Source organism: Cibotium barometz, chromosome 23 (assembly GCF_041138505.1).
Source record: "Cibotium barometz isolate CiBa-2024 chromosome 23, ASM4113850v1, whole genome shotgun sequence".
NCBI classification, from domain to species: Eukaryota; Viridiplantae; Streptophyta; class Polypodiopsida; order Cyatheales; family Cibotiaceae; genus Cibotium; species Cibotium barometz.
In genome coordinates this window covers 18,964,181-18,991,868 of record NC_141068.1, presented here as the reverse complement: position 1 = coordinate 18,991,868, position 27,688 = coordinate 18,964,181, and the positions used below count along the sequence as shown (strand labels likewise).

The 27,688-nt window shown below is 42.9% G+C and overlaps 1 protein-coding gene and 2 pseudogenes across 2 annotated transcripts in view; all 3 read right to left on the bottom strand.

Annotated features, from left to right (window-relative positions):
* LOC147625707 (putative 3-hydroxyisobutyryl-CoA hydrolase 2) overlaps window positions 1–27,688 on the bottom strand; it is a 135,031-nt gene that overhangs the window by 11,616 nt on the left and 95,727 nt on the right. The gene's annotated exons all lie outside the window — the stretch shown is intronic.
* Window positions 1,007–1,677, bottom strand: LOC147625709 (copper chaperone for superoxide dismutase, chloroplastic/cytosolic pseudogene; annotated as a pseudogene).
* Window positions 9,394–10,045, bottom strand: LOC147625708 (copper chaperone for superoxide dismutase, chloroplastic/cytosolic pseudogene; annotated as a pseudogene).

Below are 27,688 nucleotides of genomic sequence, written 5' to 3'. Positions count from 1 at the left end.
GGCTGTGAGAGTGGCTTCAAATCCCAGCATGGAAACCAAAAACACATAACTCTTCAAGAAACATAAGACATCTCCATTTTTGATGACATGTACATGTGCCAATTCACTTCAATACATCCCCAAATTCAGCTTGATGATTGCACATAAATTGTGTGTCAGGAGCATGACCAGTTCCAAGCATACATCTCCTTTCTTTTTCCAAGTGCTTCAAACATATCACATGTAGACATAACACAATCTACAAAAGATTTCCATATACATGTGACCATTCACATCACATATATCATATAATGCCAACTCCATCATTTCAAGGTGTCTCTTGATCTCGTGAAAACCTGCTTTCAGATTCCAACAACTCACAAGGCAAAAGATGACACATGGCATATGTACATCATATTCATGTGATTTTCTTACAAAAAACTCCATGTCTAACAATCCGAAATCCAGTGCTTTTCTATTCCATGGTTCTCCAAAACCATATATACTCTATACGATTTTTGAAATCGTAAGTAACAAAATAAACAAAATACTTATCTCAGAGTTTAAAAAAAAAGAAGCGAACTCATGAATTTCTTTTTCTCCGTATTCTGCTTCGCTTCAGTATGCGCCAATTTCAGCATTCACAAAGGTTCTGATTTCATTTCACTTGTATACTGTGAGAATTTTGAAAAACATGACGTTGGATAGAGCTTTATTTTCTCTTTAATTCGAGCCCCAAGATGCCCTAAACAGTAGCGCTCCTCACAATTTCTGAGTTTCTGGTTAGATTCAGCTCTGGTTCTCTCCTTTCCCTGTTTCTGCATATTCCCCCCCTCTTCTCTGCGTTTCTGGTTTTTTCTCCCATTTCTTTCCCGCAAGAGAATCCGCTCCTTTCGCTTTTGCAGCTAAAATTTCGAATTTCCCCAAAATTGAAATACGCTTGCGCCTCCTTTTTTCTAGCTTAATATTCGGATATTCCATTTTTTTTAAAAGAACGTCTTCGTACTTCTGCCACGTAAGCCACCACCTTCGAACACGTTTCTAGCTGCAGTACTGTAATCAAATCTCACTGTAAGTGCTCCAAGTAGAGGGCCTCATTGTATATAGCATTGTATTCTAGACCTTCACAAAATCGTTGTTCGTAGACTCCCAAATCACCGTGCCATCACAGGTACACTTCTTCTTGTAATTTTCGCCCACGCCTGCACTCCGTGCAATAACAGCAGCTGCAATTCCAGGTTTACTCTTGTCCTCTGTTCCATAAACCACCAGTGCTCTCCCAGGTAAGTCTGCTACTTTCAGCACGGGCTCGAATCCGGAATACTCTGCTTTACCAGCAACATTCATGACAAGAACTCCAAGGTCACCTACAGGTTCACTTAGAGTTGTGCCAAGTGAACTACTGTATATGTTGCCAGTATTAGCAGCACCTCGTGTTAAATCACCATATTCATTAATGGACCATCCATGAGGCCCTTCAGACAATCTGCTAAAATTAGCCTCAACACGTGCTAGCTCCATGCTTACTTGCACTATACGCACTACACCAAATATTTCTGGGCCTTTGAACTCGGCTACTATGGCAGCATTTTGAAAATATTCAAGAGCCCCTTGGCCAATGAGTCTTGCTTTCCGACCAGTCTGCTCTAGAGCTTCGTTCACGGCTTTCAAGCTTTTGCAGCTTGCTTTGCACCAGTTTCACAGACGCATGATTGCCAGCAACATGAAGAGGTGTAAGCCCATCATAACTGGGTGTATCAGGCCTATCTACTATGACAATGGGAAAAGTATTTCCCTTAAGCCGGTGTCCCTCTACCTCGATAAAACTATGCCCCATATTATTGAAAGGTCCCACACAAAAAGGTGATATCATCTGGCATCAAACCTTCCAGTAGCATCAGTTGAAAAAAAATCCAAAGCGTTCTCATTATATCCATTCTGAGTAAACGCAGAAATCATGGCATTCCATGAGATGACATCCCGAGAAAGCATTTCCAAGACACGATATCTTGAAAAGTCATTCTTTCAAAACCAATCCTTGCATCATACATGCTCTCACATTTCCCATACATGTTGAGAAGGGTGTTCCCTACTACTAGGTCTACCATAAGCATAAAAACTCCATGATTCACACCACACTCATGTACAAAGGCTTCGAGACCTGGCTCAGCCTCAACTCGTCTTATTGAACCTCATTTACAATATGAACATATGTACTTAGACATCATATAATGACTCAAGTCATGGCACTTAATCCCATGCATCTGGATTTGCATTTAATGGCCTCATATGCATGGTTTCACACCATAGACGTGCCATGGCACGACATCCACCCCCTCTAAACCTGCACATCCTCTGGTATGTGCCAAATCATCATCAAGATCCACATATATCTGGATGTCGTCTTCATCTTCTACATTACCAAGAAGATCATCCTCTTCCTCTTCAACCATATCCATACTATCACTGTCAAGCCTCTCATCCTGAGTCTCCTGTGAATCAAAAGGATCACTGTCATGCCTTCTTTTAAACATCTTGATCCTTTTGCCTGCTACAAGATTCTTTATCTCTGTTCCATCAAGCTCGCACAGGGTATACATGGCATTTCCATGCACATACTTGACAATGTAAGGGCCAAACCATCTTTTTGCAAACTTTCTTTGAACACTGAACTGGTTGTCAAGGCTACTATCATACATTAGGACCCAATCACCTTCTTCAATAGGTTTTGGCCGGAGTCTGTGTCTTCTATCAAATCTTTCTTTATTTTTCAACCTTGCATCTTTCAAACGAGCTTTAGCAAGCTCTACATCTTCAGGCCTCCTCTCCAGCTGCCTTATTCGCAATGCAAGGAGGTCTTCCCTGTTCAATCCTTCCACCCAGGGTAATACATTCTAAGTTGGAACTACTTCTTCAACTGGCATTACTGGCTTCTGACCATACATTAATTCTGCAGGCATGTATCCTGTCACTGAGCTATGAGTTGTACGGTCAGCCCACAAAGCATATGGTAGCAGCCTTGGCCACTCTCGCATTCTTTCTCTGCGTGCCTTAGCCAAAGCTTTAATGATTGGAGGATGTCCTCGCTCACTTTTACCATTGCCCTCAAGGTTGTAAGCACATGTTAGGGCCAATTTGATGCCAATTCTAGAGAAGAATTCCCTTGCTTCTTCAACATCTAGCTCACCTCTGTCAGTTGTTATTTTCCCAGCACAACCATACCGGCAAATCACATCTTCCAAGAGAAATTTGCATACTGTACTCTTTGTTCTAAGAGCGCGCCCTTCCACCTGATTTGTCAAATCTTCTCTTGCAAGTGCTATATACCGCATCTGCCAAATTCCCAAAGGCATTGTAACTAGATCCACTACCCATTTGTAGTGCATGGCAGGTGGGTAGGTTGGTTGCAAGCCATCACGATGTCGCACATTTGAGTACATTTGACATACCATGCATGTTTCCACATATTGGGAAATATCCTTGTACATTCCTTTCCACCAATATCTTTCCTTTATTTTGGTAAAGGTGGCCCACACACTTCGATGTCCAACCCAGAGACTCTCATGGAATTCTTTCATGAGCTCCCCTTGAGTCTCTTTATCACATATGACTCTTTGTGGCATAGCATTCCTCTGCTTAGGATGCTTCCACAGGTACCCATCCTTTAGAAAATACCCATGTGCTTTTCTGCGGATCCTCTTAAATTCTGAGTCAGACTAATTTTCCTGTCTTGTTAAAGTACTCAAGTATTGACCAATAAGCAACCAATCTCCTTCATACATTTCCTCAGTAAAAGACTCAAGTGCATTTGATAAGCAAGTATGGTCCCCTTTTGCATATGTAGTAGTATAGAATTTTGTACCTACATCATCAATGTCACTAATCATCCCTTCTTCATCTTCATACCTGGCTCTCGATAGCATATCTGCAAAACTGGGTTATCTTTTCCTGCAATATGCTCAAACTCAGGATTTAGTGACTTGATATAGGCAATCCACCTAAGCATAGCGATATCTGGAGTGGTGCAGCTTGCAATCATCCCAAGGAGTGGCAAGCAATCAGTTTCCACAAGTACAGATGCCCCAATAAGATATTCTTTTTCACATTTTAGAGCAGTGACTATTCCCCATAGCTCCCTCTTGATCTGCGGATAATTTCGCTGACGAATGCTTAATACCTTTGCTCCAAATCTGATTACATACCTGTGATCATCCTCATCATCTTGTCCTACTGCCCATCCTATCCCAGTAGGACTAGTATCAACTGTAATAATCACAGGCCTCCCACACTCATAATCTGCCTTCCTTAGAGTAGGTGATGATTGGAGCAGATATTTCAGCTTCCGCATAGCTTTAGTATGTGCTGCACTCCACAAAAATTTTTGATTTTTCCTCGAAAGTTGATAAAGAGGATCTGCTACATGTGCATAATGTGGGATCCATATAACATAAAAGACACATGCACCAAGAAATCTCCTTAGCTCTGTAACATTAATGCATATCTCTTTCATTCTTTGTATTGCATCTATCTTGACTGGACAAGGTCGACGTCCACTAGTACTACAAAGATGCCCCACTATTAGCACTTCACCAACCCCAAACACTGATTTCAATCCAGATAAAGTAAGATTCACCTCTTCAAGCCTGCATAGAATCATATCACAATCTTTTATATGATTCGCCACAAACTTGCGGCACCCCCTCGAATCCAAATCCTCATCTTTATTTTTCTCATCACAGCCTTTTATTGGCACATCATCCAGAAAAGGCATAGTTATTTGTGGTATGAAGTCTCGCAAGACTTTATTCATTCCATTCATCATATGCGCCACTGAGCTGGTGGCTCCCTGTGGTAAGGTACACATTCTTACCAATCCCAAAGGAGTTTTCATTGTGGTCAAGTCCCTGCTTTGTATATCCAGCTGAAACTGATCATATCCCGAATACAGATCACCCATAGAGTATATAGCTTTCCCTGCAAATGCTTCTGCAAACTCGTCCACAATCGGACCTGCTCCCACATTCCTGATTGTGACCTTGTTTACAGGTTGCATGTTTTGAATGAAGCGCAATGTTCCATTTTTCTTTGGCACGGTAAACCATCTGTTGGAATATGGAGCGCATGATGGCTCCAAAATTCCCATCCTGATCTTTTCTTTTAGTAATTCCATCAGCTTTGGCAAGAGAGCCTTTGGTACTGGAATCGGCCGCAGGTTCCAGGACACGTGTGGAACAGTGAAGATCACCATTGGTGCTATTATGCTTGGATCAACACAACCTATCTCATGCGGCTGAAAAGCAAAGGCCTTCCCATGTTTTACAAGCATCTCCTCAAAGCATTCCCTTTCAACTGGCAACAGAAAATCCTTTTCACCAATCTTCAACTCTTTTAGGGTTTCCTGTGTAAAATTATGCCCAATTTTCTTCGGATCTCTGAGATTCGGTTGCATAGAGGCTTCATCTATTTTCTCCTTGCTTCCTGGTGGCAAGGGCAAGGCAACTGGTTTCACCTTCTTTGCAACCGTTTTATACTTTGTATCAACATGAGCATCCATCTCACAATTCATGTTTTTACATTCCATCCCCTCAAATTCCCGGATTATATCATACATCCCCACAGATGACACCTCTATCATCTCATTTCCATCCTGTAAGCATGCTCTTTCCATAGCAAAAAGCACATCCATAGTATCCACAAATGACACCTCATCAAGCACCCCTGAAATAAACTCATTCTTCTCCAAAAGACCACACTGCTCAAGACTTTTTTGTTCATTTTGTACATGTCGACGCATGCCACGCTTCAAATTCTTGCTTTTTACAAAGACCAGTGACCCATAGCTAGAAAATCCTTGAAAATTTGCTGAAAAGTTATTTACATTGATTGAGTCCTGCGAGAACTCATTTTCCCTTGTACCATTGGACTCCCGCTTTACAATGGCACCTGGCCAAAATCCCTCATCTCCCTGTAGTTCATGAATTCTCTGTTTATCTTTGGGAGTGACTGTGCTCGAAGAGACTCACGGTTCCTTTCATGGTTAATGCAAACTGTCAAAAACTGAACAGCTTTCTTGCCATCTTTACTCCTTATTCTTGCATATGCCGAGCCATCATCCAAAACCTTTGTTTCCATCCTCACAACTGTAATGTAGGGTTGCCCAAGGATGAGGGGATACAATGACATCTCCTAAACAAAGAAGTTCTGATCATCTTTCACATCCCCTATAGTTACCCTTACATTTGGACAGGCTGCATAGAGCTCTCCAGATGAGTTATTAGCTGCTTTAATCATCCACCCATGATCTACATCCATTGGCCACTTACATTTGTTGTAGAGATTTTTAGCCATAAGATTTATTTCAGACCCATGATCGATTAGAGCGACATACGGCGCTTCCAAGTCACCTATCTTGACAAGGGTTTCAGTGGTGGCCCTTGCCCAATGGCTCCTGGAGTAATGACTCTTTGTAAGAACTTCTTTTTCATCATCCTCATCCACAAAGCGCACTTGTCGTGCCCCTTCAGCAGAGTGATTACATTCCACCACATTCTCTCTCTCTTCCTTTTGTTGTACCTGTACTCCATGAGTCTTGGAAGTGCTTGCCTCCCCTTGTGATGGAATAGATTCAATTATGGACAGCCTTTTCCTTCGTATAATATCAATTATCTCATCATGGAATTCTTTCTTTGCAATCCCCAAGACTTCCCCTAGTGTAAATTCCACCCTGCTGTTTAGAATCCTCTCTTCAAGCACCTTTTTGAGGTCTGTTGCGGCTTCAGTATCAGATTGAAGCTTGTAGAGTGGACTTTTCCCTTTACCCTTCTCCTTCTCATGCTTCATTTTTGCTGGCACTTCTTCCATTGATACTTCCTGTGGAGGTCTCCTCATATGTGATGGCCCAGGATCCTTCTTTTCACTACCACGCGTGACCCTTTTTGATGGCCCTCCTTCCTCATTTTCCCTCTTACGCTTTTCCTCTACCTGTGCCTCATTATTCTGGCATTTTGCAATGTAGGCATGAACAGATAAAGAATCCACAGGCTCTTCCCAGCCAATCTCAAGACGTATACAGTCACCTGCCTCATGCAAAGCTTGCTTAGACACCTTCTTTGACGCAATTAGTTCCATTGTTGATGGCCAAAAATCTTCATCATTCTCAGATTCCTGCTTTGATTGACCAGCCTTTAACCCATAGATTGCTTAGAGATGGCATGGCTAGCAGCCATATCCTCAACCAACTTTTTCATCTCTCCTTTCCCAAAGTTTGTGCTTAATGGAAGACCAGTCTCTGTAAGGTGGATTTTCCCATCTTTGAAAAACACAAGTTGATTTCTGAGGGCTTCTTTATAGCTAGCACAGTCTTTCTTTGCATGTTCTGGATCATCACACCATATACATCTGAATGTAAACCCTTCTTTGCTTTGAGGCCTTTGCATAGAAGCCTGCCCTAATGGTAGCCCTTTTTCCTCAATCCTGGACATCTTCAGTTTTAGGTCTCGTATGCCCTTAATAAGCTCATCCATCGGCCCTTCTACCTTTGGGAATGCAGCACAGCTGGTTTTGGTAGATTCTCAAGGGTAACAGCAGTTATAGGAGTTGCCGAGCTCATCACCATTTTATCCCTCCTTCGCTGCCGCTTTGCTAGCATGGTGACCGCATCCTCGACATCATTCCAATCATTCTTTAGCCCCTGCTCTGTATCCTTATCCTCAAGGAGAATTTCCAGTTTTTCTTGGAGATCTTTCCCAGCTGCTTGTAAGAAAAGCTCTGTTTTTTCCCTATCCAAGGTTGTTCGCTCTATCCTTGACAGCTGGGCATAGCGCTTCTCAAACTCTCTTAGCAACTCTGTGGCAGAAATTCCCATTTTGGGTTTTATGACCCATTCCAAGAAAGTTCGTTTGGTCACCCGCTCAGAATCCTCCATGAAATATTCATCCTTTAAAGCAAGCTTGAACTCCTCCCAATTTCTGCCACCATGTGCTGTCTGTAATCCTCTTATGCGCTCTCTTATTTCAGGAACACATACCAGCTCAAAGCTTCGAACCATATCCTCCTCAGTCACCCTGTTTAGCTCCATTTCCTTTGTGTAATTGCGCAGGTACTTTGTGATGTCCTTACCATCAAATTGATCCACCTTTTTCACAATTGACTGCAGTGCTTTAGTCGTGGAAATTTGTCCCCTCTCAGCAGCTTGCTGCTGTTGCATATACATAGTAAACATCTCAAACATTTGCATAACCCCGGGGTCAAAATGAACCCCCTGACCCTCAGGATTCTCAGCCATAGCTTCCTTGTGTATTTCACCACACTCTCACCCCAGCAACTTCACGTCGGGTTCACCAAAAAGCTGTCGTGACGTGGACGGTATCACTAGGCAAGTGCGAGACTTCTGGCTGTGAGAGTGGCTTCAAATCCCAGCATGGAAACCAAAAACACATAACTCTTCAAGAAACATAAGACATCTCCATTTTTGATGACATGTACATGTGCCAATTCACTTCAATACATCCCCAAATTCAGCTTGATGATTGCACATAAATTGTGTGTCAAGAGCATGACCAGTTCCAAGCATACATTTCCTTTCTTTTTCCAAGTGCTTCAAACATATCACATGTAGACATAACACAATCTACAAAAGATTTCCATATACATGTGACCATTCACATCACATATATCATATAATGCCAACTCCATCATTTCAAGGTGTCTCTTGATCTCGTGAAAACCTGCTTTCAAATTCCGACAACTCACAAGGCAAAAGATGACACATGGCATATGTACATCATATTCATGTGATTTTAAAAAAAAAACTCCCATGTCTAACAATCCGAAATCCAGTGCTTTTCTATTCCAAGGTTCTCCAAAACCATATATACTCTATACGATTTTTGAAATCGTAAGTAACAAAATAAACAAAATACTTATCTCAGAGTTTAAAAAAAAAGAAGCGAACTCATGAATTTCTTTTTCCCCATATTCTGCTTCGCTTCAGTATGCGCCAATTTCAGCATTCACAAAGGTTCTGATTTCATTTCACTTGTATACTGTGAGAATTTGAAAAACATGACGTTGGATAGAGCTTTATTTTCTCTTTAATTTGAGCCCCAGGATGCCCTAAACAGTAGCGCTCCTCACAATTTCTGAGTTTCTGGTTAGATTCAGCTCTGGTTCTCTCCTTTCCCCGTTTCTGCATATTCCCCCCCTCTTCTCTGTGTTTCTGGTTTTTTCTCCCATTTCTTTCCCGCAAGAGAATCCGCTCCTTCCGCTTTTGCAGCTAAAATTTCGAATTTCCCCAAAATTGAATACGCTTGCGCCTCCTTTTTTCCAGCTTAATATTCGGATATTCCATTTTTTTTAAAAGAACGTCTTCGTACTTCTGCCACGTAAGCCACCACCTTCGAACACATTTCCAGCTGCAGTACTGTAATCAAATCTCACTGTAAGTGCTCCAAGTAGAGGGCCTCATTGTATATAGCATTGTATTCTAGACCTTCACAAAATCGTTGTTCGTAGACTCCCAAATCACCGTGCCATCACAGGTACACAACTTCTTGTAATTTTCGCCCACGCCTGCACTCCGTGCAATAATAGCAGCTGCAATTCCAGGTTTACTCTTGTCCTCTGTTCCATAAACCACCAGTGCTCTCCCAGGTAAGTCTGCTACTTTCAGCATGGGCTCGAATCCGGAATACTCTGCTTTACCAGCAACATTCACGACAAGAACTCCAAGGTCACCTACAGGTTCACTTAGAGTTGTGCCAAGTGAACTACTGTATATGTTGCCAGTATTAGCAGCACCTCGTGTTAAATCACCATATTCATTAATGGACCATCCATGAGGCCCTTCAGACAATCTGCTAAAATTAGCCTCAACACGTGCTAGCTCCATGCTTACTTGCACTATACGCACTACACCAAATATTTCTCGGCCTTTGAACTCCGCTACTGTGGCAACATTTTGAAAATATTCAAGAGCGCCTTGGCCAATGAGTCTTGCTTTCCGACCAGTCTGCTCTAGAGCTTCGTTCACGGCTTTCAAGCTTTTGCAGCTTGCTTTGCACCAGTTTCACAGACGCATGATTGCCAGCAACATGAAGAGGTGTAAGCCCATCATAACTGGGTGTATCAGGCCTATCTACTATGACAATGGGAAAAGTATTTCCCTTAAGCCGGTGTCCCTCCACCTCGATAAAACTATGCCCCATATTATTGAAAGGTCCCACACAAAAAGGTGATATCATCTGGCATCAAACCTTCCAGTAGCATCAGTTGAAAAAAAATCCAAAGCGTTCTCATTATATCCATTCTGAGTAAACGCAGAAATCATGGCATTCCATGAGATGACATCCCGAGAAAGCATTTCCAAGACACGATATCTTGAAAAGTCATTCTTTCAAAACCAATCCTTGCATCATACATGCTCTCACATTTCCCATACATGTTGAGAAGGGTGTTCCCTACTACTAGGTCTACCATAAGCATAAAAACTCCATGATTCACACCACACTCATGTACAGAGGCTTTGAGACCTGGCTCAACCTCAACTCGTCTTATTGAACCTCATTTACAATATGAACATATGTACTTAGACATCATATAATGACTCAAGTCATGGCACTTAATCCCATGCATCTGGATTTGCATTTAATGGCCCCATATGCATGGTTTCACACCATAGATGTGCCATGGCACGACAGCGTGCGTTGCGAATAAGTTTCGATTCTCTGCAGATTTCTATTTTTGGAACTGCAAGAAGGATAATTGGTTGTGCAGACATTGTGTGTACTGCAAAGAGGTCTTAAAGTTGCCATTGGGTGTATGTATGCAAATTGAGGTCACTAGTTGTGACAGTTTGGATGCAGTATAGTACCGCTACAAAGAATACAACAGTTTGTGCAGGTCAAACAAGAGTGATGTTTTTGGTGAGTTTGTGTTGCACACAAGATGTCGAATGACGGAATTAACCAGATTGTTGCAGAAAAGCTGGACAATAACAACTTCCATGCTTAGAGGTTTACACTAACAAATTTCCTGATGGGAAAAGACTATTGGGACTATATTGAAGGTGAATATGAGGAGGCACCAGAGATACCGAAGATTAATCCAACTGCTGCAGATGTAAAAGAATACAAGGATTGGAATCAACGAGCAAGGAAAGTCATGTATTGGCTTTCTATTAGCATACTAGACACTATGATTGGGCATATACAGGATGCCAAGTCACCCAAGGAGGCATGGGACACCTTGGTGAAGCTGTATGAAACTAAAACCAAGGCACGAAAGATTCAGTTAAAGAATGAGCTTCATACTATGGAGAAGAAAAATATATCTGTGAATGATTATGCCTTGAAGATCAAGGACATTGTGGAATCCATTGCATCTATTGGTGTTTCAGTTGATGATGATGATAAGATGGAAGTATATCTACGTGGTCCCAGGCCACAAAACAAGGCATTCAAGACGTCTATTAAGACTCGGGAGAATATTCCGAACTTTACAAATTTGGTGTCAATGTTGATCATTAAAGAAAAGCGTTTAGGTGAAGACCAGTCTTCATAAAACAAAGGCAATTCGGAGCAACAGGCTTTCTACACAAGTAGAGGTAGAGGACGAGGTAGAGGCCGAGGCTGTGGCCAAGGTGGTGGCTGAATAGGTAATCAAAATTATGATCTGCACTAATAATAGTCCCAAGATTCACAACAACACCACCCAGGTGAAAGAGACCAATTTAGAGGCAAGGGGAGTCAAAGACGTCGTGGTAATTCGCAAAGACAGCATAATGATACACGAGGTTGTTTTTACTGTGCTAAGCCTCGACATGTGCAGGCAGATTGCTATAAGAAGCAGAATGACATGCGAAATGGAAACGTGCAGCAAAATAACTATGCATCCTTTAGCATTAATAATGAGGATAATGAGAGGTTGTTTGTTATGCAATATGTAGTTAATGTTGTGTCTGAAAATGATGTAGCAGCATGTAAGGATGATGTATGTATGTTAATTCAGGTGCTTCGAACCACATGACAAGTCATAGTGAGTGGTTCAAGGTAATGAAGAGTCTTGAAAGACCAGGTTTTGTTGAAACAAGAGATGATACTGCTCATCCGATTGCCCATATTGGAGATGTGCCATTGTCTATGCAGGATGGTAAGGTGAAGTACCTTGCGGATGTACTTCATGTTCCAAACAAGAATCTAGTTTCTGTTGGCCAAATGATTGAGCAGGGTTTGCAGGACCCAGGTGCCGTTTAGCCCTGATGGTTATTATGTAGAAGACTTTAAAGATAAGTGTAGGTTGGTTGCAAAAGGTAACAGAGTAGACAAAATGATTACACTGAATGTAAATATGTCTGAAGTGAGTGCTGCAATGTTTGCAAATGGTTCAGAAGTTGTTGCAGATGCAGACATTTGGCATAAGAGAATTGGGCATGTAAATGTGCAAAGAATGAAGTCTATGCAAACTGATGGTATGCAGAAAGTATGTGCAGCATGTCAGTTTGGAAAGCAAACAAAGCATGTATTTCCACATGACAAAAATGTGAGCAGGAATATACTAGATGTTGTGCATTCATATGTATAGCTACAGATATTATGTAACATTCATTGATAATCACACGAAGAAAGTGTGGGTGTATTTCATGAAGGAGAAGAGCGAAGTTTTCACTCGTTTTCAGAATTTCAAAGTGATGACTGAAAAGCAGACAAGAAAGCATGTGAAGCACCTGAGGTCAAATGGAAGGGGAGAGTCCTTCTCCAATGAGTTCTCTAATTTCTTAGTGAAAGAATGGCATTCAAAGACAATTTACATGTAAATACACTCCGCACCAAAATGGAGTTACTAAGCGGAAAAACAATCACATTGCAGAGATAGCATGAGCATTGATGACAGAGAAGAATATGCCGCATAGCTATTGGATTGAAGCTGTTTCTACAACAGTTTATATCATGAACAAGACTCCTACTCCAACCATACATGATGTAACACCAGAGGAGAAATTCAATGACAAGAAACATGATTTGTCTCCCTTGAAAGTTTTTGGATGTATTACATATGTGCATGTGCCAGATGAGTTGCGTACTAAGTTGGATCCAAAGACCAAAAAAATGTGTGTTTATTGGGTATTCCCTTGAGCAAAAGGAATACAGATATTATAATCATGCTGCACGTGAATTGAGGGTAAGCAAGGATGTTGTATTTAATGAGATGAGTAGCTGGTATTCTACTAAAGAAGATGTTAGGACTGATGTAAGTGGAAATATGGTTGTACAGAATGCAAGTCAGCAATCACAGTCATTGAGTGGACTAGGAGAGTTCTCATGCAGTGGTTCTTTTGATAGACCATGGAGTAGCAGGCTGTGTCATAATACCAGTCCTGGAAATGTAGTTGGTACATCACATAAAGGCAAAGAGAAGGTGGTTGAGCCCCTTGGTATGCCTGATATTTCTGCAAGGCGTTCTTTTGTTGATAGAGAGTCTAGTGGCTCAGAGATAAGCCTTGATGAGGAGCTTGGTATTCCAGCAATAAAGACACCTAGTATAAAGAAGGCTTTGGAAGCCATGAATGCAAAGTTACGAAGATCTGGAAGAGTCAAAAACCTTGTGCAGAGGTTGACTTACAATGATTATGTGACACATCACTATGCTTACATGGCAAAAGTTGTGCAAGTTGTAGAGCCCACATGTTTTGATGAGACTATTGGAAATGTGTATTGGGAGAAAGCTATAGATGAGTAGATGGACGCATTGTATGGGAATGAGACTTGGGATTTGGTGCCATTGCCTGAAGGCAAGAAAGCTATTGAATGTAAATGGGTGTATAAAGTGAAACATAACAGTGACGGTAGCATAAGCAGGTACAAGGCTAGATTGGTAGCCAAAGGATATGTGCAGACACATGGGATTGACTATGAGGAGACGTTTACCCCAGTTGCAAAGATGGCAACTATGAGAGCTATGATTACGGTGGCCGCAACTAAAGGCTGGTTTTTAGATCAGATGGATATAAAAAATGTGTTCGTGCATGGTGACTTGCAAGAAAAAGTGTATATAGGTCACCCACCTAGTTTTGAGGATACAAGTCACCCAAAGTATGTATGTAAGCTTCGTAAAGCCTTGTATGGGCTGAAGCAAGCTCCACAAGCATGGCATGACAAGATTGTCGAGTATCTTGTCACTATTGGATTTCATATAACAAATGCAAATCACTCTTTGTATGTGCGCAAGAGTGATAGGGTATTGTGATCATCACCATCTATGTAGATGATCTTATTGTTCGGAGTGACAACTTGAAAGAGATTGAGTATGTGAAGTCTTCTCAAAAGGAAGTTTGACATGAAGGATTTGGAAGATCTGCGCTGCTTTTTGGGCATTGAGGTCATTCGCACACCTAATGGTATTTGACTGTCACAGAGACAGTATGTATTGGACATGTTGTCCAAGTATGGGATGGCTGGTTGTAGGCCAATCTCGGTTCCATTAGATCAAAATGGCAAGCTCAATGCGGATGCACGTTATGTGTTGGAGGACCCCACTTATGTACAAGAAAATTGTGGGGAGTTTGATCTATGTCACGATCAACACGCCAAATTTGAGTTACACTGCTGACTTGGAGAGCCAATTTATGCAGATTCCACGCAAACCACATCTTGACAGTGTGCAACGCACACTTCGGTATTTGAGAGCCACTGTTGATTATGCATTGTTTTATGCAGCAGGTGTACCATTGGAGCTATATGGGACAGATGCAGCTTGGGCAAGTAGCATCTCAGACAGGAGATCTACCAGTGGATTTATGTTTTCATTGGGGAGTGCTACTCTGACATGGAGCAGCAAGAAGCAACCCATAGTTGCCTTGTCGAGTACAAAGGCAGAGTACAGAGACGCTGCGGTGACAGCGTGTGAGGTAGCTTGGTTATGCAAGCTACTTGCTGATTTGGGGTTGCATGTGGAGAGTAAGGTTGTGATATATTGTGACAATCTTCGCAGTATACAGTTAGCCAGGAACCAGTTTTCCATGCGTGGACGAAACACATTGAGGTACACTATCACTTCATCAAGGAGAGCGTCTTGACAGGTAACATCGACTTGGCCTACATCAGCGCACAGGATCAGATCGCTGACATCTTCACGAAAGCCTTGGGAGCTGAGAAGCTCCGCAGATTTCGAGATATACTTGGAGTTCACGAGTTAGAGTTGAGCTTAAGGGGGAGCGTTGAGATGTCAGACGCAACATGAGCTGACACTCACGAGGCGCCTGCATGACCGTTCGACATTTACATCACTGAAGAGTTTGGTAGCGGGCACCGACATATATTCACCAGAGATTCTACAGCTGGACTACACCGACTAGTCCATACCTACCCACTCCACTTTAGCGTGTTCACATTATAAACCGCTTGTATATACTCTAGTAGTATGTGTGTTAGTCATGTTTATCTCCTTTGTAGACCTCTTTTGTTGAAGAAGCAAAACAGTTTTCAGCCCCTCATCTTGTGTGTTCTCTTCTAGGGTTTGCGTGAGTGTGTGCGCTTGCATGAGCTCAAGCTCCCTTCTCCCCTGCATCTTTTCACACACTTCAACCAACGTGTGTTGCATCCACAAGATTTTAGTTGCATTGGTCCCAACTCGTACAATTTCATGCACTCTCTCTCTAGAATCTATGCCATACAGGATTATCATTTGGGTACCTTCTTTTCCCTCATGTCCAGTCTGATGAGTCACGAGTGACAGGTATGTGACAAATACATAGAGTTGAGTAAAGTACATAAGCTCTATGACATGAAAACCAGGAAGTAATAAGCAGTACAGATATTGTTTTCAGAGAGAATATTGTAACACCTACCACCGCACACAGAAAAGCAACCTCATGGCACACAAACGTAGAAACAAATGCAAGTCCAAATAGGACTTCAGTGCAGATTGCCCAGCAACCACAGCAGCCAACTCATTCACTTGCATTTCAGACCATTCCCTACATCAAAAAGAACTGCATCGCTGGTACTTCAATACCCTAAGACACTCACTTGCCTATCAAGAGCCCCGAAACACGTTAAGAACTTGGGATTGACAGGGAGCACACAAATGCAGCACTTACTTCACAATTAGCACATGCTCAAATATGAGGATCCAAGCACACGGAGTGGGTTAAATGCCATGCAAGAAGACATAGAGTCCATACACCTCAAAGCACATAAAGGTAGAAACAAATGCAAGTCCAAACAGGACTTCACTGCAGGTGGCACAGAAGCTGCAGCAGCCAGCTCGTCTGGTTTCACTTCAGCCCATTCCCTATGTCCAAAAAACTGCATCAATGATACTTCAACACCCTGAGACACACTTGCCTATGACAAGCCTACCAGAAAACAGCCCCCAAACCCATGAAGCACTTAGGATTGACAGGGAGAGCATGAATGCAGCAATTCTTTCACAATAGGCACCTGCTCATACAATAGATCACAAAAGACACCCATATGTTTCCAAAATATGTACTATGCATGGAATTGCAATCACACATATTGCTTCCCCAAGCTTTGTTAACCCTGCAGAGGACATTTGACCCTCTGTATTACTAGCTGGCAATTTCCCATGTGAAAATTTGATGTAAAGCTCAACAAGATGGCCAGATTTTCTTGATATATCTTCGGTGATAAATGTTGTGCTTCTCTAGTTCTTGGTAAATGAACAGTGCACGTGAACTATCTTCATGCCTAGACAATGCCTGGATTTCATACATGTAAGTTGTCCATGGGACTCCAAGACGCCTAAGAATACCTTAGACGGGTGTGATCTAGCAAGTATGGTTCAAGGTGTGCACTATTGGGTGTTTCCATACCTTTTGTAAGCACCAAGTGTAAACTTTATTAGGGTTTTAATGTGTAATAACATTACGGCGTGAATACTTTTAATGTATCCAAGACCAAATGTACTAAAACCAAGCACATTGGGGCACGTGGCCATAGCCACCCCTCTACGTGTCCCCACGCATGGGAAAAGAATGGGCCAACTACCCATGTGCCTCCCTTCCCATGCAAGCGAACCAGTCAACCAGCCTCATTTGCGCTGCTCAAAGTTGCTACATGTCAAGACCCTGTGTTTTTCTCTGGACAGGATGCAGGTGTGCACGGGGACATGGTGGACAGTGTGAATGGCATCAGTTTGGAGTTGAAAATGAAACCCATGTGTGGACAACCCCAAGTGTGAAGGGGACAGAGATTTAAAATTTAAAAAGGTTTTATAACCTTTGGTGGCCAAAAATTAAAGTTAAAAAGGTTTTAAAACCTTGGGAGGCCCCTAGGTAATTTATAGAGGCTACTCTACTTTTGGGGGGGGGGGGGGGGCACGCCTCTTTCTCTCTCATGCTTTTTGGGAGAAAACAAGGCTGGCGGGCTGTGCTTCAGGGCTGCGTTTCAGGCCTACTGTGGCTGATTGGAAGGACTGCAGGTGGGCAGCGCTACTCTTGCTTTTTGGAAGGAGTTACTGGTGGGCTGCTCTGAATCATGGAGAGGCGCAGCTGAATATCATTCAACGCCTGCTTTTTGGGAAGAGTTCACGGGCTGGCTGCTGCGCTACAGAGAACAGTATGCCAGGCACTTGTTAAATCTCTTTCTCTTTGGCTTTTGGAGGGCTGGTTGGCTGCTGCGCTGCAGTGTATACAGGCGCCTATTGAATCTCCTTCTCCTGTGCTTTTGGCAAGACACCGGCTGGCTGGAATGCAAGCGCACAGGGCTGAAACACGTGCTCTTTTGCACAGAGTCAGGCTGCAGCTTACAGGCTGGTTTCTCTGGACACACAGGCGGCCAGGTGTGTGCTTTTTGGAGGGCGGCATGTTTTTGCAGAAGGGAGGGGGGGGGGGGCACGCCTCTTTCTCTCTCATGCTTTTTGGGAGAAAACAAGGCTGGCGGGCTGTGCTTCAGGGCTGCGTTTCAGGCCTACTGTGGCTGATTGGAAGGACTGCAGGTGGGCAGCGCTACTCTTGCTTATTGGAAGGAGTTACTGGTGGGCTGCTCTGAATCATGGAGAGGCGCAGCTGAATATCATTCAACGCCTGCTTTTTGGGAAGAGTTCACGGGCTGGCTGCTGCGCTACAGAGAACAGTATGCCAGGCACTTGTTAAATCTCTTTCTCTTTGGCTTTTGGAGGGCTGGTTGGCTGCTGCGCTGCAGTGTATACAGGCGCCTATTGAATCTCCTTCTCCTGTGCTTTTGGCAAGACACCGGCTGGCTGGAATGCAAGCGCACAAGGCTGAAACACGTGCTCTTTTGCACAGAGTCAGGCTGCAGCTTACAGGCTGGTTTCTCTGGACACACAGGCGGCCAGGTGTGTGCTTTTTGGAGGGCGGCATGTTTTGGCAGAAGGGAGGGGCTGGTTTACTTGGACTCTCAGGCGGCCAGGACTGCAGAGGTACACGCAGCTTCTTGAAGGCAAACTTGGGCAGTCAGTGCAGCGCAGCGCACAAGGTCTTGTGCAAGTGCTTACAGCTGCTGGCGAGTTGAACTGCTTGCGCAGATGGTCATAGGGCTGGTCCGCAGGAGGATAACACTGCTGCGGAAGACCATGCAAGCCTTTGGCAGTGCATAGGAGACTCCAGTTGGACTGTAGTAGTGTACAGCTCCTTTCACTCATAGGTGGCTGCTGGACAGAGGTGCACAAGTGTGCTGATCCTCCTTGCAACAGGGATGTTTTGAGACTGTTTATGGGTTGTTTTGCTTGGCTGCAAGTACACTGTGTACATGGATTATTGGCTGCAAGTACAAGGTCACCTGGTAGTGTTTCTTGGCATGGGAGTGATGCAAGCTCGCATGGCTGCGTGCTCATGGAGCAGATTGTTTTCTTCCTGCTAGAAAGGAACAGAGGGACCTATAGTTATGGGCATCTCTATGTTTCCAATGTTTCATGAGGGAACAGGTAACTAGATGTATGCCGTTGTTGGCACTATTGTTGAATGGTGCCATGAATGGTTCTGTATGGAAACAGGATAGAAGTTTCAAAGGGAAACAGGCCTAAGGGTTTCATGTGGAAACAGGTTGTAGGTTTCTTGAGGAAACATGTATTTGGGTTTCTCCAGGAGATGGGTCAAATGCACGCATAAGGTACAGGAATGGACACATGTTTGGTACAACCTTGCTACTGATTGGGCAGGGGACAGGGAATCCATGACAGAGATGGATAGTACCCTTGGAAGGTAGAGAGGGTTGGTACAGGTGTGTCGACTGTATGGTATGTTGTGCTGTGATACGAGTTCTCTTTTGAGAGAGAGTTTGGGAGTCTGTGTTGTGATGCAGAAGCACTGGATGTGTCAGGGTGTGATGCTGTTCATAGGGTGAGAGGCTATGGATGGTTGTGGCAGTCCTGATCATGGGAGAAGACTTCTGTATGCAGGACTCAATGTGTGAGAGTCTTTTGAGGTGAACAATGGCTGGACTTGTTTGTGGATGCCGAGTGGATATGAAGCCATGATGCAGGGTATTTGCGTATGCAACATGGAAAGCCCTCAACAGGCCAACTAGGAGAAGTGCATTCCTAGGAAAGACAACATTTAGGGCAGCAGGGAATGAAGAAGTAGCTCCACGGGCAGCAGGAGCAGACCAAAATCGTACGGGCAGTTATGTGGCAACACTGGGCGGCATGGGCAGTTATGTAGCAACTCGGGCAGTAGAAAACAGAGAGGACAGCCTCAGTATAGCTGTCCGGTTTTGCTGTATGGCTGCAGATACAGATACGCAGGTATGTACTCTGGGAAGTTGGATTGGAGGTGTACGGAGGAGAAGGCTATCAAAACGATGAAATACGAAGGTGAGAGACCAGAAGGGCTAGTCCCCCACCCTCCTCCTCATATGGCATGACGATGGCAGCCTCCGTGGCCCAAGCGACTGTGCCCCACGTAACAATACGGGCGGGGGCCTAATCCATAGTGAAAATGCGTAGGATCCGCTGCCTAACCTGCTGAGCCTTAGGGCAATTCCAAAGACAATGACGCTGAGACTCCTAGGGGTGGCCACACCTCGGACATAATATTGGTCTATCCCCAATGGCCACAACCAAGTTCCCACTGCCAAGCTCCTATGTGCCAGCTGCCACATGAAGAGAGTGATCTTCCGCGGCCGAAAACTGTCCACAGCCGCTTCCAGAAATCTGAGAGAAAATGCGATGGGAGGCCCTGTCCTGCTGCTGCTAGAGTGCCCTCACATGGCCCAACTTTGCAATATATACAAGCAAGGGGGTGCCAAACATCTCCTCACTGTCCTCTGGATCGTGCCAGGTCCACTCTCCCTGGTCCCACTCGAGAGGCGTGAGAGGCCGGCCCTCCCAAATCTATAATCGCCAAAGTCTCTCTCTGGCCACCTTGGCCGATGGAGGGTCGATGTGCCACTCATGTGCATGGAAACCAATCACCCTCACCCCTGTGCAAGGTGCATCCCTTGAAATCCTCCAAAGGGGTCTCCACTCTCTCCAGTCTTCCATGAGGTCCAATGGAGAAGGTGAGTAAGGTGGAGCTTTCATCCGCGCCATGGACTACCAGGGGAATTATAGGCATATGCTCACTTGTAGTAATGCTACATGTGAATAGGGCTTAACCAAGGGCACTTTTTCCCATGTGGTTTTTCCCCTTGGATCAATCAAGTGTTGGATATTCTATGGATGTGACTCACATGCAAGGGTTGACTACCATTAGTGATCAACACACTCTGGGTCTCTCTTCGCTTCGCTTCTCTCTCTTCGCCCCCTTTCCCCACCCGCCCTCTCTCTCTTCACCCTCACCCCCCTCTCTCTCTCTCTCTCTCTCTCTCTCTCTCTCTCTTTGCGCCCCCTTTCCCCACCCGCCGTCTTTCTCTTCGCCCCCTTTCTCTTCGCTTCTCTCTCTACGCCCGCTTCGCTTCGCTCTCTGTGCCTTCTCTCTCTTTGCTCTCTTTCTCTTCGCTTCTCTGCTGTTGGCTTTGCTTCTTTCTCTTTGCCCCCTTTCCCCACCCGTCCTCTCTCTCTTCGCCCCCTTTCTCTTCGCTTCTCTGCTGTTCGCTTCGCTTCTCTCTCTTCTGCCCCTTTCCCCACCCGCCCTTGCTCAGGCCCCCAGAGAAGCTGTTCGCTTCGCTCTCTCTCTTTGCCCCCTTTTCTTCGCTTCTCTCTTTGCGCCTTCTCTCTCTTCACCCCCTTTCTCTTCGCTTCTCTTCGCTTCTCTGCTTCTGGGTTTTTTTATCCAGACATTGTATCAGATCCACCATGATGTAACTTTTGGTCTCATAGGTCATTATGGCCTTTTGAAGACGTTAATATAACATTTCATTTTCATTTCATTTCTCTCTCTCTCTCTCTCTCTCTCTCTCTCTCTCTCTCTCTCTATGTTAGAATACTAAATGTATGAATGAGCTTGATCTCATACTCAATGGATGAGCTATGGTGGATGGAAATGAGCCATATCATAAAGCTAGTAATAAAGCACTAGTTAAGCATGATTAGGGAGACTTAATCACAGCATAATAGCAACATGAATGGGGCAATAGAATTCGTGTCTCTTCATTAGGAATAGCCTCTTAAATAGGCATGATACAACCTTTACAAAGAGCCAAAAGGCATCTCCTAAAATCTCTCCATCTCCCCAAAGGTCATTGTCCTTTCACACACACAAGAGGTACTACATACATCATCAGTTATGTCATGACAGAATCTACCTTGTTTACTTGATCCTCTAGCTTTTACATTGCCTTTAACCTTAGGCCATGAAGTACCCTTCAACCTTAGTTCATTTGACATGACTTTGGATCATTCCTTCTAACACCCTTCCTTGATCAAGGCATGTCATAGTGTAATACCCTTCCTTGACCAATACATTGCATAAAAGAAAATAGCATGGCTCATAGGGAGCATAGCTCTACATTGCATGAAAGAGATAGCATAGCTCATAGGGAGCATAGCTCTAAAAACTGAAAAAACATAAACATGAAAACATGTCTCTCCAATACTCCATATCCATGAACATTGTGCCTCATGTGCACCATCATGTGTTGAGCATGGAAACCCAACTCCCATCAATCTCCCCTTATGGGCTACATGGCCAACGTAGGAGAACTGTGAGCATACATCATATCACATGACCTACATCATCGGTGGTCAGAGGTGAACATACATCTTGAGTAAAGGAGTGCATCATCATGGCTTTAGAAAGCCCATTCATCATCAGGTACCTCTTTATCATCATGAGAGGTGGATATATGATTACATTGTTCGGTGGTAGTAGTGTTGGCTGCATTGGTTGAAGTGCTAGCAATATTTGCTTCAATTTGTTGTAGCATTTGTCTGCTAGATGTCCAGGCTTTCCACAAATGGTGCATTGACGCTTTGGTTTGTCTTTGTGGTAGCAGTTCTTTATGGTGTGTCCCATTCTTCTACAGTGTGAGCATTGAAGAGCTTTACCATTTTGTTTTTGAACAAGATATGCAGGAGTCATAAATTCTGTGGTGGCCCTTCCTTTAAGTTTCTTTTCTTTTTCTAGAAGGACACTTTCAATGCCTTCTAAAGTGGGATCATGCATATACTTCAAAGTGGGCATTATGGTGTCATATTCAGGAGGCATAGATTTGAGAAGTATAGCAATGGCATCACTTTCTTTGACTGTTTCATTTATGGCTTCTAGTTGAGCCATTATGCTCTTCATTTTGTTGATATGAGACGCAAGTGTCTCTTCCATTTTTAGCTCCAAGCTGTAAAAGTCAACCTTTAAACTGATTTTACTGTGTAGACCTTGTGCTCCAAAAGATTTGTCAAGTGTGTTCCAAGCTATTTGTGACGAGTTACCATTACCAATGTAATGAATGTAACTATCTTCCAATCCAAGAGCAATGAGAGCAAGAGCTTTCTCATCCTTGGTTTGCCATGAGATTTCCCCTTCTCTAGTGTTGGGCTTAGGTATAGATCCATTGACGATGCCCGAGCTTGATCTCATACTCAATGGATGAGCTATGGTGGATGGAAATGAGCCATATCATAAAGCTAGTAATTAAGCACTAGTTAAGCATGATTAGGGAGACTTAATCACAGCATAATAACAACATGAATGGGGCAATAGAATTCGTGTTTCTTCATTAGGAATAGCCTCTTAAATAGGCATGATACAACCTTTACAAAGAGCCAAAAGGCATCTCCTAAAATCTCTCCATCTCCCCAAAGGTCATTGTCCTTTCACACACACAAGAGGTACTACATACATCATCAGTTATGTCATGACAGAATCTACCTCGTTTACTTGATCCTCTAGCTTTTACATTGCCTTTAACCTTAGGCCATGAAGTACCCTTCAACCTTAGTTCATTTGACATGACTTTGGATCATTCCTTCTAACACCCTTCTTTGATCAAGGCATGTCATAGTGTAATACCCTTCCTTGACCAATACATTGCATAAAAGAAAATAGCATGGCTCATAGGGAGCATAGCTCTACATTGCATGAAAGAGAGCATAGCTCATAGGGAGCATAGCTCTAAAAACTGAAAAAACATAAACATGAAAACATGTCTCTCCAATACTCCATATCCATGAACATTGTGCCTCATGTGCACCATCATGTGTTGAGCATGGAAACCCAACTCCCATCAATCTCCCCTTATGGGCTACATGGCCAACGTAGGAGAACTGTGAGCATACATCATATCACATGACCTACATCATCGGTGGTCAGAGGTGAACATACATCTTGAGTAAAGGAGTGCATCATCATGGCTTTAGAAAGCCCATTCATCATCAGGTACCTCTTCATCATCATAAGAGGTGGATATATGATTACATTGTTCGGTGGTAGTAGTGTTGGCTGCATTGGTTGAAGTGCTAGCAATGTTTGCTTCCACTTTGTTGTAGCATTTGTCTGCTAGATGTCCTGGCTTTCCACAAATGGTGCATTGACGCTTTGGTTTGTCTTTGTGGTAGCAGTTCTTTATGGTGTGTCCCATTCTTCCACAGTGTGAGCATTGAAGAGCTTTACCATTTTGTTTTTGAACAAGATATGCAGGAGTCATAAATTCTGTGGTGGCCCTTCCTTTAAGTTTCTTTTCTTCTTCTAGAAGGACACTTTCAATGCCTTCTAAAGTGGGATCATGCATATACTTCAAAGTGGGCATTATGGTGTCATATTCAGGAGGCATAGATTTGAGAAGTATAGCAATGGCATCACTTTCTTTGACTGTTTCATTTATGGCTTCTAGTTGAGCCATTATGCTCTTCATTTTGTTGATATGAGACAAGTGTCTCTTCCATTTTTAGCTCCAAGCTGTAAAAGTCAACCTTTAAACTGATTTTACTGTGTAGACCTTGTGCTCCAAAAGATTTGTCAAGTGTGTTCCAAGCTATTTGTGACGAGTTACCATTACCAATGTAATGAATGTAACTATCTTCCAATCCAAGAGCAATGAGAGCAAGAGCTTTCTCATCCTTGGTTTGCCATGAGATTTCCCCTTCTCTAGTGTTGGGCTTAGGTATAGATCCATTGACGATGCCCCAAACACCATCTTTCATCAACAAAAACTTCATTTTGACTTGCCATGTGTGGAAGTCATGGCCATTGAATTTTTTAATGAGGATTTGAGATGACATCTCCATGAGAAGGTCTTACCAAACAATGGCAGTGTCTAGTCTCATGAGAAATAAGAGAGTTCAAAAACTAGAAGGCACCATCATCATACAAGTGCATGTTGTTACTTAGAAATTCCCCAAACCCTAAAGCTCTGGCATGATGATAGTAGTAGGTTCTAGTTTTACCCGCATCCTTGGGCTTTCTGAATTTTCTTGTGCTTTTGAGGGATTTACTCACATATGATTCATTTGAGGATTCTGCATCACTTTCCGTCATGATAATGTTGAAGAGGATTTTAAATTGTGATGTTTATTAATTACATCATCACAATACCATATGATACTGAAGTACAAAATCATATTGGATTAGCTCAAACCTTATCCATTCATATGAAGCTGTCCAAAGTCATGTCAAATGAACTAAGGTTGAAGGGTACTTCATGGCCTAAGGTTAAAGGCAATGTAAAAGCTAGAGGATCAAGTAAACGAGGTAGATTCTGTCATGACATAACTAATGATGTATGTAGTACCTCTTGTGTGTGTGAAAGGACAATGACCTTTGGGAGATGGAGAGATTTTAGGAGATGCCTTTTGGCTCTTTGTAAAGGTTGTATCATGCCTATTTAAGAGGCTATTCCTAATGAAGAAACACGAATTCTATTGCCCCATTCATGTTGCTATTATGCTGTGATTAAGTCTCCCTAATCATGCTTAACTAGTGCTTAATTACTAGCTTTATGATATGGCTCATTTCCATCCACCATAGCTCATCCATTGAGTATGAGATCAAGCTCATTCATACATTTAGTATTCTAACATGGTATCAGAGCAACATTTCATCCCTAGGCCTAGTTATCATCATCATCTACAAGGCATTAAACCATGGTCTTCATTTTCATCAAAATGAAGCTTTCCATTGAAGCTTCAACTACATAACCCTGGTCTTTTGCTGATTGCGGGCTGAATACTCAACCATTTCACAAACTTTTTGGTGCAAAAGAAAGCTAAGAGGCGGCGCTTTCAGCGTGTAGCTGCCCGAGAGTTCAATCGCCAGCATCGCGTCGCCATTACGCCTGCAAATCGGCGCCTTCTTTTTGCAAAAAAACGGCTACAGCAGGAGACATGGTCCATGGTTTACTAATTCCTTTGGTGAGCACTTTAGCAATGATATGAAGCTTATACATATTGAATTTCATGAGCATTGATGCACTGTAGCTGCTGCTTCAAGTCATTCATCAGTTTTCAAAGTGTCTGGAGTGTTGAGGCTCATATCAGTGATTTACTCACTTGTTTTGGATGGTGTTGAGCTCAATAGCTTAGCAAATCACTGCTATTCATTGTGTTCAAAGCATTTTAAGTGAATCATTTGGGAAGACCTTCAATGAAACACTCAAAGTCAACTCTGTTTTAGGGACAGACTTCATATGAATGGATAAGGTTTGAGCTAATCCAATATGATTTTGTACTTCACTATCATATGGTATTGTGATGATGTAATAATAAACATCACAATTTAAAATCCTCTTCAACATTATCATGACGGAAAGTGATGCAGAATCCTCAAATGAATCATATGTGAGTAAATCCCTCAAAAGCACAAGAAAATTCAGAAAGCCAAGGATGCGGGTAAAAACTAGAACCTACTACTATCATCATGCCAGAGCTTTAGGGTTTGGGGAATTTCTAAGTAACAACATGCACTTGTATGATGATGGTGCCTTCTAGTTTTTGAACTCTCTTATTTCTCATGAGACTAGACACTGCCATTGTTTGGTAAGACCTTCTCATGGAGATGTCATCTCAAATCCTCATTAAAAAATTCAATGGCCATGACTTCCACACATGGCAAGTCAAAATGAAGTTTTTGTTGATGAAAGATGGTGTTTGGGGCATCGTCAATGGATCTATACCTAAGCCCAACACTAGAGAAGGGGAAATCTCATGGCAAACCAAGGATGAGAAAGCTCTTGCTCTCATTGCTCTTGGATTGGAAGATAGTTACATTCATTACATTGGTAATGGTAACTCGTCACGAATAGCTTGGAACACACTTGACAAATCTTTTGGAGCACAAGGTCTACACAGTAAAATCAGTTTAAAGGTTGACTTTTACAGCTTGGAGCTAAAAATGGAAGAGACACTTGCGTCTCATATCAACAAAATGAAGAGCATAATGGCTCAACTAGAAGCCATAAATGAAACAGTCAAAGAAAGTGATGCCATTGCTATACTTCTCAAATCTATGCCTCCTGAATATGACACCATAATGCCCACTTTGAAGTATATGCATGATCCCACTTTAGAAGGCATTGAAAGTGTCCTTCTAGAAGAAGAAAAGAAACTTAAAGGAAGGGCCACCACAGAATTTATGACTCCTGCATATCTTGTTCAAAAACAAAATGGTAAAGCTCTTCAATGCTCACACTGTGGAAGAATGGGACACACCATAAAGAACTGCTACCACAAAGACAAACCAAAGCGTCAATGCACCATTTGTGGAAAGCCAGGACATCTAGCAGACAAATGCTACAACAAAGTGGAAGCAAACATTGCTAGCACTTCAACCAATGCAGCCAACACTACTACCACCGAACAATGTAATCATATATCCACCTCTCATGATGATAAAGAGGTACCTGATGATGAATGGGCTTTCTAAAGCCATGATGATGCACTCCTTTACTCAAGATGTATGTTCAGCTCTGACCACCGATGATGTAGGTCATGTGATATGATGTATGCTCACAGTTCTCCTACGTTGGCCATGTAGCCCATAAGGGAGATTGATGGGAGTTGGGTTTCCATGCTCAACACATGATGGTGCACATGAGGCACAATGTTCATGGATATGGAGTATTGGAGAGACATGTTTTCATGTTTATGTTTTTTCAGTTTTTAGAGCTATGCTCCCTATGAGCTATGCTATCTCTTTCATGCAATGTAGAGCTATGCTCCCTATGAGCCATGCTATTTTCTTTTATGCAATGTATTGGTCAAGCAAGGGTATTACACTATGACATGCCTTGATCAAGGAAGGGTGTTAGAAGGAATGATCCAAAGTCATGTCAAATGAACTAAGGTTGAAGGGTACTTCATGGCCTAAGGTTAAAGGCAATGTAAAAGCTAGAGGATCAAGTAAACGAGGTAGATTCTGTCA